Here is a 15031-nt window from a genome sequence, read left to right on the forward strand (position 1 = left end):
CAAATGCTGATGATGTGTCAAATCCTGACGACACATCAGATACTGATGACACCCGAACAGCCAGATCATGTGGTTCTTCTGATCATTGAGAATTCAATATGTAACACTTACCTTCTGGAAAAACAGCGCGACCACGCGCAAGATCAGCGCGGGCGCACTTGGCTACTGAAGTTGGTCTTGAATTTTTTTTCCTTTTCTGATTTTTTTATGATTTTATCATTTCTTCTTGCTTCCTCTACCTACTAATATACAACAAACTTGGGTTTCCTCCCAAGAAGCGCTTATTTTACGTCATTAGCTCGACGTAGAAACTCGAGATCAAACGGACAATAAAATAGCACTAACCACCTCGCGGTTTTCCGTGTCACCATAGTAATGCTTCAAGCTCTGACCATTTACCTTGAATGCTTGGCCAAGATCATTCTCGAAAATTTTGACCGCTCCATGTGGAAACACAGTTTTGATTATGAAGTGCCCTGACCATCTTGACTTCAACTTCCTAGGAAAAAGACGGAGACGGGAGTTAAACAAAAGAACTTGTTGTTGCCCCGACATAAATGATTTAAGCACCAGACCCCTATCATGCCACCTCCTAACTTTCTCCTTATACATTTTATTGTTCTCATAAGCTTGAACTCGAAACTCGTCGAGTTCATTCAATTGAAGCATCCTCTTCTTTCCAGCTGCATCCATGTCAAGATTCAACTTCTTCAAAGCCCAATACGCCTTATGCTCGAGCTCCGCAGGCAAAGGACACTCCTTACCATAAACCAAGTGGAACAGTGACATTCCCAACAGAGTCTTGTATGCTGTTTTATACGCCCAAACAGCTTCATCAAGCTTCAAAGACCAATATTTCCTCGATGGACACACAACTTTCTCCAAGATGCACTTGATCTCTCTGTTAGACACCTCAGCTTGACCATTTGTCTGAGGAAGATAAGCCGTAGCAATGCGATGATTCACATTATACCTTTGCATCATAGCGATGAACTTGCGGTTGCAAAAATGCGACCCCTCATCACTGATTATGACTCTTGGAGTTCCAAACCTTGTGAATATCTGCTTGTGAAGAAAATTAAGCACCACCTTTACATCGTTCATTGGAAACGCCTTAACTTCAACCCATTTTGACACATAATCAACCGCCAACAAGATATACTGATTGTTACAAGATGAGACAAATGGCCCCATAAAGTCAATTCCCCAAACATCAAAGACTTCAACCTCGAGAAGCACATTAAGAGGCATCTCATCCTTCTTAGGCATATTACCCACACTGTTAGTCCCTTAACAATATATCAAGAATTACAGAAGGGGGGTTGAATGGAATTCTTGAACCTTTTTCTTAAAATAAAAATGTTCAAACTCGAATACAAATATAAGTGTTTTGATTAGCACAATGCGGAATAAAAAATTAAGTGAATCAAAACATAAGTAATTAAAAACAAGAGTCTTTAAAAACTTTCTGGTGGATTTAAACAATTCCACCAGATATATATATTATACCGAGAGAACTCTGTGTGCAAGAATGCTCACAGCTGCTTACAAATTTGAACTACTGAGAATACAGAGAAATACTAATAATTCTGCTTACAAATGTTTCTCACTTTTTGTATCTCAGATCTTAGTTTCTATTTGCTACTTCATGGTTTATATATTACCAAGATTACAAAGTCAAAGGATAGAATCATTATAAAAACTATCAGTTTTTATGCTTTGCTACTTTGTTCTCTATTACCCAGTTAATAGGCTTCCTCATTCCATTTTCCTACATCTCGACGCATGTGACCAGTTGTCACTGTCAACTGATGTTTGAATTCTTTATCCGTTGGGTTCATGATCATCCGTCAGATTGTTAATCATCCGTCGGGTTGTTGATCATCCGTCGGGTGCTTTGTAGGTTATCCGCCGGGTAGCAATCAGGCACTTGACTTCATTTCACTTATGCAGAATTACAAGACATCATCTATGTACAATTAATCAACCTATTCTGCATATCTAGTTAAAGTCAACATGACTTATATGCTACTACAGAATCTATACAAAGGTGTATGCAGAAATGTGCTACAGACTCATTATTACATAAGCTTCTCACTCGATGGATAATAAATCATTATCCGTCGAGACTATACAGATTTATCCGTCGGGACTAAAATTCTTATCCGTCGAGTGCTACATTATATCACTAAGTAAAATCTACTTAGGTGTTTTGTTTGTGAAATCGTCAAGTACACAACATATGCACAACACACACGTTGGCATCGATCACATTTCAAAAGGAACTGATAAGCATCTTTAAACAAGGTTAGCCAAAAGAAACCTACTTGAAGAATGCGAGTTGATGTCTTTTCTCCACAATAGTTTCCTCCATAAGCCATTGAGTGGCAATCTCGTAAGATCCCCCCCCCCCCGGTTTCGCTGTAAGGAATACATCTCTTGATGATTTGGTCAGCTCCTTGTCGAAAAAGAAATGGCTCATCCCACCTATACCACTTCACTTCATGCAGAAACTTCTTCCTTTGAGCGTATGATAAGTCGGGAGGCATGATGTTACTCACAAGGTAGTTCACAATGTCTGCAAACCACGGTTCTTCCTCTTGCACTCCAAACAGCTGCTCATCAGGAAAAGACTCATTTATCAATGTCTTGTCCAGTGAAGTAGCATTAGGGTTTTCTAATCGAGATAGATGATCAACGACTTGATTTTCAGTCCCCTTTCTGTCCTTGATCTCTAATTCAAATTCTTGAAGCAAAAGAACCCATTTGATCAATCTAGGCTTCGAATACTTCTTCAAGATGAGATAACGAATTATAGCGTGATCAGTGAAAACTGTCACTTTAGTCCCAAGTAGATAAGATCGAAATTTCTCAAAACCATAGATAATAGCCAAGAGTTCTTTCTCGGTAGTAGTATAATTCAGTTGAGCACCATTCAAGGTCTTACTAGCATAGTAGACCACATGAAATATGTTCTTTCTCTGCCCAAGAACTGCTCCAACTGCATAGTCACTTGCATCACACATCATCTCAAAAGGTTCATTCCAGTCAGGTGCAGTTATGACAGGTGCCATGATTAAATTCTTCTTCAATATCTCAAAAGCAGAAAGGCACTCATCATCGAACTTGAAAGGGACATCTTTCTCTAGCAAACTGCACAATGGCTTCAAAATCTTAGAGAAGTCCTTGAAGAAACGCCTATAGAAACCCGCATGACCAAGAAAACTACGAATTCCTTTAACAGAAATTGGTGGATGAAGATTTTCAATGACCCCCACCTTGGCTTTTTCCACCTCAAGACCTTTACTAGATACCTTGTGCCCAAGAATAATGCCCTATCGCACCATAAATTGACAATTTTCCCAATTGAGAACCAGATTGGTCTCAACACATCTCTTGAGAACATGCCCAAGATTCTGCAAGCATTCATCAAAAGAATCGCCAAATACAGAGAAGTCGTCCATGAATACCGCCACATTCTGGCCAATCATATCAGAAAAGATGCCCATCATACATCTCTGAAATGTGGCTGGTGCACCACACAGACCAAAAGAAACTCGTTTGAAGGCGAAAGTACCAAATGGACAAGTGAAGGTAGTCTTCTCCTGATCTTCTGGAGCGATACAAATCTGATTGTAACCCGAATAGCCATCCAAAAGACAGTAGTACTCGTGACCAGCCAATCGGTCAAGCATCTGGTCAATGAAAGGCAGAGGGAAGTGATCCTTCTGCGTGGCCTTGTTCAGCTTCCTGTAGTCCATACAAACTCTCCATCCCGTGATAGTTCAAGTAGGACTGAACTCATTCTTCTCATTAGCAACAACTATGATACCTCCCTTATTTGGTACACACTGAACTGGACTCACCCAAGAACTGTCAGAAATGGGATAAATAATCCCTATATCTAGCCACTTAAGAATTTCCTTCTTCACTACTTCCTTCATGATCAGATTAAGTCTTCTTTGCTGCTCAACTGTAGGATTGCTACCTTCCTCTAGTAGAATTTTATGCATGCAATAAGAAGGGCCGATTCCCTTAATATCTGCTATGGTCCATCCAATTACCGATTTGAACTCTCTTAGAATCCTCAAAAGCTTCTCCTCGTCGCTACCTGAAAGGTCAGATGCAATGATCACAAGAAAAGTAGATGCATAACTTAAAAATGCATACCTCAAATGTTCAGGTAAAGGCTTAAGCTCAAGAGTAGAAGCTTCCTCAATAGATGACTTGAGGCATTTAGGAGCTTTGTTCAATTCCTCCAATCCAAGAGATTCAAAAAGAATATCAATCTTCCTCTTCCAGGGAGAAGCATTCAGATATTGCAATTGTTCTTCACCTTCGTCATCTTTACTATTTGAATTCCCTAATAAGGCCTTCTCTAAGGCATCGGACCTTAGCAATTGATCAAGTTCTGAAGTAACCACAGAATTGACCAGCTCCACTTTTAAGCACTCCTCATTTTCTGTAGGAAATTTCATAGCATTGAACACATTAAACGTTACATCCTGATCTAGCATTCGCATTGTAAGCTCACCCTTCTGCACATCTATCAAGGTTTGGCCAGTCTCCAAGAAAGGTCTTCCCAAAATTATGGGAATCTTCTTATCCTCCACAAAATCAAGAATTATGAAATCATTAGGGAAGATGAGTTTATCAACCTTGACCAAAACATCCTCCACATACCTCGTGGATATGTAATAGAACGGTCGGCCAACTGTAAAGTCATATAAGTCAGTTTAGGATCAGGCAAGTTCAACTTCTTGAAGATTGACAAAGGCATCAGATTGATGCTAGCTCCCAAGTCACATAAGCTTCTGTCATAAGACACTTTTCCAATAGTGCATGGAATAGTGAAGCTTCCTGGATCTTTAATCTTCAGAGGTAACTTCTATTGCAGCACAACACTGCATTCCTCCATGAGAGCGACAGTCTCTAAATCATCTAGCTTCACTTTCCGAGAGAGAATACCTTTCATAAACTTCATGTAACTAGGCATCTGCTCAAGAGCCTCAGCGAAAGGTATGTTGATATGAAGTTTCTTGAACACCTCTAGAAACTTCTCAAATTGCTTATCCAGCTTTTTCTTCTGCAGCTGCTTACGAAAAGGCGGTGGAGGAAAGATCTGTTTCTCCCCTTTATTACCCTCAGGATGAGTGTGCTCAACAGTAGTCTTCCTTGGTTCCACTTCTGCTTCTTGCTGCTCTACTTTTTTTCAGCCCCTGCTTCCTCAGTCGAAACTTGAGTTTGTTCAGGATTCGCAACCTTTCCAGACCTCAAAGTGATTGCCTTCACATGTTCCATAGCTTCCCTCTTTTATGGCACTTCTGTGTCACTAGGTAGTGTACCAGGTTGATGATTTAGCAAGGCATTGGCAATTTATCCAATTTGATTCTCCAAGGTCTTGATAGAAACAGCTTGACTCTTGCACATAAGCTTCAACTCCTCTAATTCAGATTTTTCATTAGCTTGTTGCAGCTGAACTTGCTGCCTTGGTGCATATTACGGTTGCGGAAAACCCGGGGGGGGGGGGTTGTACTGCTTAGCTGGGTACTGCTGATAAGGCTGTTGAACCGCATTCTGAGCATTGCTCCAGCTGAAATTAGGATGATTGCGGTTGTTGGGATGATAAGTGGCTGGCACAGGTTGCAGTTTCTCACGAACTGAGCAGATTCACTAGAAATGGCACATTGATCAGTCTCATGGGCACCAACACAAAGCTCACAAACACTAGTGATTTGATTAACTCCATAATTAGTCAAAGTGTCCACCTTCATCGTCAAAGCCTTAAGTTGGGCAGCTATAGTAGTTGATGCATCCAACTCCAGAATTCCTGCTACTTTTTCCTGAGTCATTCTTTGGGAAAGATTCTGGTATTCATTAGCAGCCATCAGTTCAATCAATTCATAAGCTTCATTGTATCTCTTAGCCCACAAGGCTCCTCCTGATGCTGCATCGAGCATGGGTCTAGAAGTAGCACCCAATCCATTGTAGAAACAGTTTATAATCATCCAATCAGGCATGTCGTGGTGTGGGCACTTCCTTAGCATCTCCTTATATCGATCCCAAGCCTCACACAGAGATTCACCAGTTTGCTGAGCAAACTGAGTAAGAACATTCCTGATTGCAACAGTCTTCGCCATAGGGAAGAATTTAGTGAGAAAGTTTTGAGGAAGATCCTCCCATATGGTGGTAGACCCTGGTGGCAGAGAATGTAACCAGAACTTTACTTTATCCCTCATAGAGAATGGGAAGAGTCGTAGCTTAATAACATCTTCAGTCTCACCATTGAACCTGAAAGTGTCGCATATCTCAATGAAATCCCTAATGTGCATGTTGGGGTCTTCAGTAGGAGAACCCCCAAACTGAACTGAGTTCTGTATCATCTGAATCGTGTTTGACTTGATCTCAGTAGTGTTAGCCGAGATGGCTGGCCTAATAATGCTTGACTGAATATCATTGATCTTAGGCTGAGATTAGTCCATCAAAACCTTAGGAATTTCTACTTGATCCCCCATCATTACTAAAACCGGTTCCCCAACTTTCTCTTCTTCTTCTATCTTCTCTTCATCCTCAAAAACATCCCTTCGAACCACTACAACTTCTTCCTCGGCTTTATCCATAGTTCTCTTACTAGACCGCGAACGCTTATGCTTATACGTTTGCTAGAGTACCTGAAATAAGACAAGGAAACACATAAGTAACAATGTTCGGGTCAATAAACTTTAACGACCACTGATGACAAACACATAAACAAAAAATTAACACTGCAGCCCCCGACAACGGTGCCAAAAACTTGTTAGTCGCTAAACACATGCTAAAATTCACGCAAGTATACGCGTTCATAAGTAGTATAAGATATAAATCAGATTCATTCCCACAGAGATTGGTTTAGGTTAACTTGTAATCTATGCACTTATGCAACAATGATATGGCTATTATTCAATGCTAAGATGATTAACAAATGGAGTTTGTTTTATAACTAAGAATTTAACTAACAACTATAACTAAGAGAATAAATATGGTTGAATTAATATATATGACAAACATTGGATTCTAACTTCATTAAATACTTCATTCAATAGTCTTTTCATTCTTAACCTTAGCATGTAATGGTGATGACACTAATCAGATAACACGAAACTGATAAACGCCAACTTTCGTTGCACGAATACCATACTACCAGACATCCACAAAAGAGATAGAAGCTGAATAGACACCAATTATATTGAGACCCTATATGTCTATAGAATTTGACAATATAACGGTTTAACACACAAGTTATCTATCTTGATTACATAGGGCAAGTAAGATGGTTAAAATTACCTACGAATCATGCAAAACAATAACAAATGAACCTATGCTAGCATGGCAAATTCTAAACCCTTAAATTCACTTTCGCTTCATTAAGAATTAACAAGTTATCCTATAAGTTCGTGACGCTCATAAGACAAATAAGCACAACCAATATTAGGCTATCATACTATCACCACACACTTAGGTATCAAACAATTCAACAAAAGAAATCCATAATTAAATCCGCTAAAACCCCACGATAACGATTAGCCCATAATCGGACTCATCATCAACGTGGGTTCCGATGAAAGAATGGTATAATAAATGTAGTCTTTATAAATGAATAATAAACAAAGTGTAACACAAGAGTATAGGTTCAAGAATAAGAAAACTAGCATCCAACATTACAATTTAAACAAAGAATCATAAGTTAAAACTAGGTCTTCTTCGCCTTGGTTGAATTGTGCTAAAACGGTCTTCTTTACTCCTTCTCCTTGTGCTCTGATGTGTCTCCTCTGAAAAACAAGCTTAATTATGTATATATAGAAACCCCATACAGAGTAGAAGTCTTCTGGATTAAAATCAGAGTAAAAACAAGATTCTTTAAATTTGACCTGGCGCGGCTGCGCGCTATCACAGCGCGGGCGTGCAGATTCCCTGGATCAACTTCTGATTTCTTCATTTTCTTGCTGATTTGAGCCGTCTTCCCAAGAGCTTTTATTCCAACACCACCTTAACACCAAATTAGCACCAAAATAACGCTAATTCACCTGATTACCTAGATAATGCCTGAAAATACAAAAACACTAGAAAACACATTAAAATACCAACAACTTGAGTACTTTTACACCAATTCAAAACTTTGTGGAGCGTAATAAATTGTCATAAATGCCACTCAACAATACAATCTTCACAGCTTCAACTTTCTCAAGGTGTGAAGGAGTAATTCTCTCACCAAGATTGTCAGTCAGAGTATTTGTGTCAAGTAAGTTAAATCTCAGAGTCTCTATTTCAGAATGACCAATACCTCCTTTAGTACGAGTTTTGATAAGCTTTAGCTTTTCATTATCTTCCACCCAAGAAGGTTTCTTGATGGACTTATCAATATCCTCTTGTTCTGAAATAGAATCCCTAAGTCCTGCTGACACAAATGCAATATGCTTGAATCCTCTAGGATAACTGAATGAATATATATCTTTCCATCTTTTATCCTTCTTGCTGAGAGGAGCATACCCCGTAGATAAATTATAAATCTTCCCTTTTGATTTCAGCCATAGCTCTCTCCTTGAATTTAAAATTCTTTGCACATAGAAATTACATGCTTGATCAGCTCTCCTTCTATCAGTTCTTTCTTGGTCATCAACCTCCGAATTATGAGAAACAACTGTTGTATTAAGAACTGATTCATCCAATACTTTGATCACTTTCTCATCAGTATCAAAGTTAGCTTTCAGATTCATAGCATCAAGATCTGCCTTTTTCTCAGGATTTGTGTCTGCTTCAAGAGACACATTTGTATTAGTTACATCAACTTGAGCAATGTCAACGATTTACTTCTACTTTTCGGGGACAATCAATTCTTAAGTATCCTCAGCTTCTTCTTTTACATCATTTCCTTGCACAGGAACAAAACCTTCTCTGAATAGAACATTCAGAAATGCAGAATCAATTGCAGAACCTCGACTTGAATTAGAGATTCTTCCCCTTCCTTTTCTTCCTCTGGCTCTTGTAGTTCTTCTACCTCTTTTTCCTCTTCCTTTAGAGGTGTTTGATTCAGCTTCAATTTAAGCCAATAAATCCTTATGTTGCATAACTGTTTCTTCAATTGTTAAATCAGGAAATTCTTCAGTTATCAACCCAAGAGCACTTCTGGCATTCTTTTGCTCAAATCTCTTATCCTTGTAGTACATCACAATCTCTTCACATGTTTCCTTGTGTCTTTAAGGAAAAAATAATCCTTTAGCATCTGCTATGTTAGAGATTGTAACATCGCCAGTTTCAGGAGCATCAGCATTAGTCTTGTGCTTAACTTCATGATCATCAGTAGACTTTCCTTGTCCTGAACTAGATCTTCTAGAGTGTTGAGGTTGTTGAGCAATATAAGCAATTTGAACATTTGTAACTGGATTCTTATCACCATCATCATTATCAGTATCTTTATCTTTCAATTGAATAGAGTCAGGTGTATATTTTATGACATCTATATTCTCCCCATTTTTGGAATCAGGATTTGAAAGAAGAGAAAATATAACATCCAGTTTTTCAGCCATTGAAGACACTTTATCTTCTAAAGAAGAAAATCGAGTATCCATGCTTTGTTGAGATTAAACCACGGCTCTAACAGCTTTCTTCACACTTATAAGTTCAGCTGAAGTAAGTGGATTAATCATAAATGCATCAATCTTGTCTTGTAAATTAGCACGAGATGTCTTCATAGCAGCAAGTTCAGAGAGAATTCCTTTCACAGAGATGGTAGAGGCCTTGAGATGCAATTTGATATCAGGGTTGTGAAGTCCATAAGATGCCCTGTGAACATGTTGCATACCAATAGCTGAGGAGATAGAAGTATGTGCATCTCTCCATGCAAAATCCCATTCAGCCTTTCGAAAATGTTCAGCATCAGCATTGTAATAAGAGGGATCAGCATTGAAATGTGAAGAAGAACCAACATTGGACTTCTTAGATGCATCAATAGCAGTCTTCAGCCGAGCTGTGTCAGGATCATCAAGATCACCGTCTTCATCAAAATCAGAGCAAGACAGACCCTCAGAAGAATTTGCAGAGCTTGGTAGAATTGCTTTGCCTTTAAGAGAATCCTTAGCAATAATTATCTGTTTCTGATGAGATCCTGAAATAGAAAACAATGTAACACCTAAATCTCTCTTTTCTTTTCAAGTGATCTCATCACTTCTCACACAATATATTACTTTGAATAGTAATATGTTTCTCACATAAAGAAAGTTTTATAAGCAAAGAAAAACTTATCAAATTATTTTCTCAAGACTACCTCTCCTTTTTCTAGTATAGGAGACTACCACTTAGAATTTTGATTTTCTCACATAGTATTTTCACACAGTCTCATAGAAAGGCACAATCACACATTTTGCAAAGAAATATGAGAGGGCTGAGAGGAGTAGTATGCTTGTCATATAAATAGCGGTAACCTCAAATAAGAGACTATTTATAATCATATAAACATTGAGAACAACAGAGGAAAATAAGCAGTACCTGAAGATGAGTCCTCAACTGGCAGTGATGACAGTGGAGGAACAAACAATGCATTAGGATGCTTTGACAAACTAGCTAGCAATAATGAATCATCAGTAGGAGCTGCTTGAATTGAAAGTTGGTCAGCATCAGGATTTGTTGTAGTATCAGGATTTGATTTGTCAGGAGAATGCACTAGACCAGCATCAGTACTTTGAAATGATGGCTCTTGTGGGGCCGGAGGAATATGAGCTGCTTCATCAATCATTGGTGAAGGTTCTTGTGTACTCTCCTCAAACATAAGATCATTAATAACTGCATCCACCTTTGACAATACATCCTAATGAGCCTTCTTTTCCTGCAACAGTTGTTCAGAATCAGCAAGAAGATCACCTTTAGAAAAATCAACAATTATTTGTGCAGCCTCTTTGTCTGCATCTTCCCATTGAGAAGATGGTTCTTGTGGGACTAGATGTACCTCAGTTGTTAAGTCTCTTTGAGACTTAGGTTCTTGTGGACTGACATCCATAGCAGAGGACTAAGACTTTTTCTTCTTTCTGACGTACCCAACCACATCTTTGGCTTTTCTTTTCTGCGTACTCTTGGTAGTGTTCTTGGGCTCAGTAATTTGTTTGTTCACTGGAACCTTTTTGATCAGAGCACTAGCATCAGTAGTTGGCTCCTTAGTTCCAGTTGTGTCAACAGAGTCATCAGGAATTGCTACTGTTGATCTCTTTGTCTTCATTCTTGGCCCAGTGGGCATCTGATCATCTAAATTAGAATCATCTTGCATGATCAGCCTTCTTTTTTGAACTGAAAAGCATTCTTCCCTCTTCTCACTCTCACTCAGTGAGGCCTGTTGAGCTCTATATTTAGACTGTACAAATTATTTAACCAGCCTTTTCTTTAGTACAACTGATGTCTTTTAGGAGACATTAGAGGAGGCTAATTTAGGAGCTGGATTGGAGTTCTGTTTTACGGAAGAAATGTTTGGGTTAGAAACAAGATGGGTAGTTTCTTGTTTCACTGCATCAGGAATTGTAACAGAGGTGCCAACATCAGGATTTGCAGGAACTTGTGAAGGAGTAGGTCTATTTCTTAATAGAAATTGCCTGACCTCCTGAGGCAGGAAGGGAAGTCCTGAAAACTTATTCTTTTCATCTCTTTTGATATGATCTGTGATAGCCTTCTCAGAAATTTGAAATACAGAAAGCAATTCATCATTATCAAATTCAACATTAGGGCATAGAAAATTAAATATCAGTTGAAGAAATCTAGTATACCCTATGACACCTGATGCATCTGTTCTCCTAACAATTATGAAATGAAGAATTGTGTTACCATAGTCAAAATTACCAGAATGGAGAAGAAAATACCCAATTTTCAGAGAAGTGGAGGGAAGAGCATAAAAATTTGTTGTCTTATTCAAGAAATATCTGCTGATACAATCAAAGAAGAAATTCCATTCTCTCTTTAACTTTGTTCGTGTCAATTTCCCAATTGTTGTGATGTCACCTTTGTAGTTCACAGTTCTGAGCATATCAAACAGCTCCTCAGTTGTATAATTGTCAGGAGCACCATCACAGGCAGGCAATCGTAATGCTTGAACAAGAAAATCAGCATCAACCTCATACCTGTGTCCCTTAAATTCAAAAGAGAAACCAGTATTTGTTGCATTACAAGAGTTGTATCCCATATCTGCATTACAATCCTGTATGATACCTTAATAGGATTTGTGAGAGCATATCCAATTGGATATTGGAGTAAGAAATCCCGTATATCATGAAAAGATTGAGGAAACTGCTGATGTGTGAGTGGAGCCAAGTAGTTGTTGGTTCCAAAAGTGTTACCATGAATAATAGTGGTTTGACTGAAGAGGGGTGAAAGCTCAGAAGATGACATGATGTTTGTAGGTGTTGAGGAAAGATGTTCGTGAGATGTGAATAGTGAGGCTGTGTGTATGATAATATATGTCACGGAGTTTCTTGTTCAAAAAGAAGTTTGCAAAGCTTTATTGTATGTAACACACTTGGAGAAGGAACCTTGGTAAATTAGACTTCTGATAGAGGATAATTACTGAAAAATTGGAGTTGAAAGTGGAGTTATGTGCGGAATCAGCAACAAAGAATGCACTGCTCTTGTAATAAATCGGTGTGTGACTTTGTTCAACAGTTTATCCACTTTTAAATAATAATTAAGAAGCCAATCACTTTTTCAGCATTAAACAATTCAGAAATAATTTTTCAATAATATTCTAAATTAAAATAAGCCGACCTGTCATCAGTATTTGGTACCTCTTATCTATCAGGATTTGAAATCGTCAGGATTTCTCGATTCAAATTCATCAGTGTTTGTCAAAACAACTCAAGCTTATCAGAAAACCACAATTTTAGTCTCAAGAATCATCAAAAGATAGATGTTAATAGTGTGATGTAGAGATTAACAGGCTACACTTAAGAATAAGAACATGCATACACAATTGAAGATCATAGATTAGGTCTTGTAAGCAAAATAAACAAAATTTTATTAATAAATCACGAGAGTACATTTCATGAAATTTTTGATTTACATACATAGATGATTACAAGAAAATCCTAGTCTAGTAAAATAACATGATGATGTTTATTAGTTCCTCCTACTCTCCATGAAAAGCACACCAAGACAGATGATTTGTTCTTGCTGACGAAGAACTTCTCGTCTTTCTTCCTCCAGACGATCGAGATGGAGACGATAATCCATCTCAAAGAACAGGAGATCTGTCAGAATCTCCTGTGGAACCGAGTTCCACACTTCATCGGGAATGGCAGTGATGTGCCATTCATGCTGCTAGTCGTCACATCTAAACACCACATTGAAGTTTTCATAGTTCAAGAACATGTTGCAGATAACCATTTTTGTGATGGAGAAGAAACAACATGAAAAATGAAAGTGAAGATGGTTTTTTGTGTATAGGAAGAGATGATTTAACTGAATAAGAATGATGGTTTAAATAATCGAGATAGAAAAGGAATATCAAAGGACTAGGAGACCGATCAATTATTCAGTGTAGAGTTAACTTAATGATTTAACCAAAAGATGTCTTATTAAGGCGCGTCTCCCTAGACTGATTGCAATGATGACAATGATATATATTCATACATGCACATTTAGCAAATAAATTCACTTAATTCATCATGCATATAATAAAATACATCAAATATTCCTAGCTTAATATTTTGAACAACATTTAGGGCATATCAGGATTTGATCAATATACATCAGGATTTGATCAAATATAATTTGAAAAGAATTTATTTGTCCCAACTAACCATACCAAGTTTATTGAAAAGCTTCGTAAATGTTGCTTCTGGTAATGGCTTCGTGAAGATATCAGCCAGCTGCTAACCAGTAGCAACAAAATGAAGCTCAATTGTTCCTTCCATAACATGCTCTCTTATAAAATGATATCTGATGCTGATATGTTTAGTAAGAGAGTGTTGCACTGGGTTTCCTGTCATAGCAATAGCACTTTGATTATCACAGAATTTTAGAAAATGATAATCCATAGTCCATGAGCTGATTTCTCATCCATAACAACTGAGCGCGGCAACTCCCAGCTGAAATATATTCAGCCTCAGCATTTGAAGTAGAAATAGATTTCTGCTTCTTACTGAACCATGAGACTAATCTGCCTCGCAAAAACTGACAGCTCCCAGATGTACCCTTCCTGTCTATTTTGTAGCCAGCAAAGTCAGCGTCTGAATAACCACATAATTCAAAATCAGCTTCCCTTGCATACCAGAGACCAAGTGATACAGTACCCTTGAGGTATCTGAAAATTCTCTTTACTGCAATAAGATGTGGCTCTCTTGGATTTGCCTGAAATCTTGCACACAGACAGGTGGCAAACATAATGTTTGTCCTACTAGCCGTTAGGTACAAGAGAGCACCAATCATACCTCTATAATTTGAGACATCAACTGTTGTACCTTCATGAGGATCAAGCTTTGTAGTAGTTGCCATTGGAGTAGTTGTTGTTTCACTATCTTGCATATTAAACTTTTTCAGCAGATTCTTTATGTACTTTGACTGATTAATGTAGATCCCATTATCAGTCTATTTAATTTGCAATCCCAAGAAGTAACTCATATCTCCCATCATGCTCATTTGATACCTTGATTGCATCAACTTTGAGAACTTATCACACAGTTTTTGATTAGTTGATCCAAAAATGATATCATCCACATAAATTTGAACTAAAAGCAGATCTTTACCTTGATTCAGACTAAATAAAGTTTTATCTATTGTACCTCTTTTGAATCCACTTTCCAGCAGAAACTGAGCAAGAGTCTCATACCATGCCCTAGGTGCTTGCTTTAGTCCATAAAGTGCTTTGTCAAGTCTATAAACATAATCAGGATGTATAGGTACCACAAAACCTGGTGGTTGTTCAACATAGACTTCCTCTTCAAGTTCCCCATTGAGAAATGCACTCTTGACATCCATCTGGAAGACTTTAAATTTCTTGTGTGTAGCATATGCCAAGAAAATT

At 38.0% G+C, this 15031-nt stretch overlaps 1 non-coding gene across 1 annotated transcript; it reads left to right on the top strand.

Annotated features, from left to right (window-relative positions):
- The first annotated feature begins 6018 nt into the window (after positions 1–6018).
- Positions 6019–6125, top strand: LOC141682167 (small nucleolar RNA R71). The gene has a single exon (XR_012559569.1). It is a non-coding gene; the product is annotated as a small nucleolar RNA R71 (small nucleolar RNA).
- Positions 6126–15031: the final 8906 nt, after the last annotated feature.

Source organism: Apium graveolens, chromosome 8 (genome assembly GCF_009905375.1).
Source record: "Apium graveolens cultivar Ventura chromosome 8, ASM990537v1, whole genome shotgun sequence".
NCBI classification, from domain to species: domain Eukaryota; kingdom Viridiplantae; phylum Streptophyta; class Magnoliopsida; order Apiales; family Apiaceae; genus Apium; species Apium graveolens.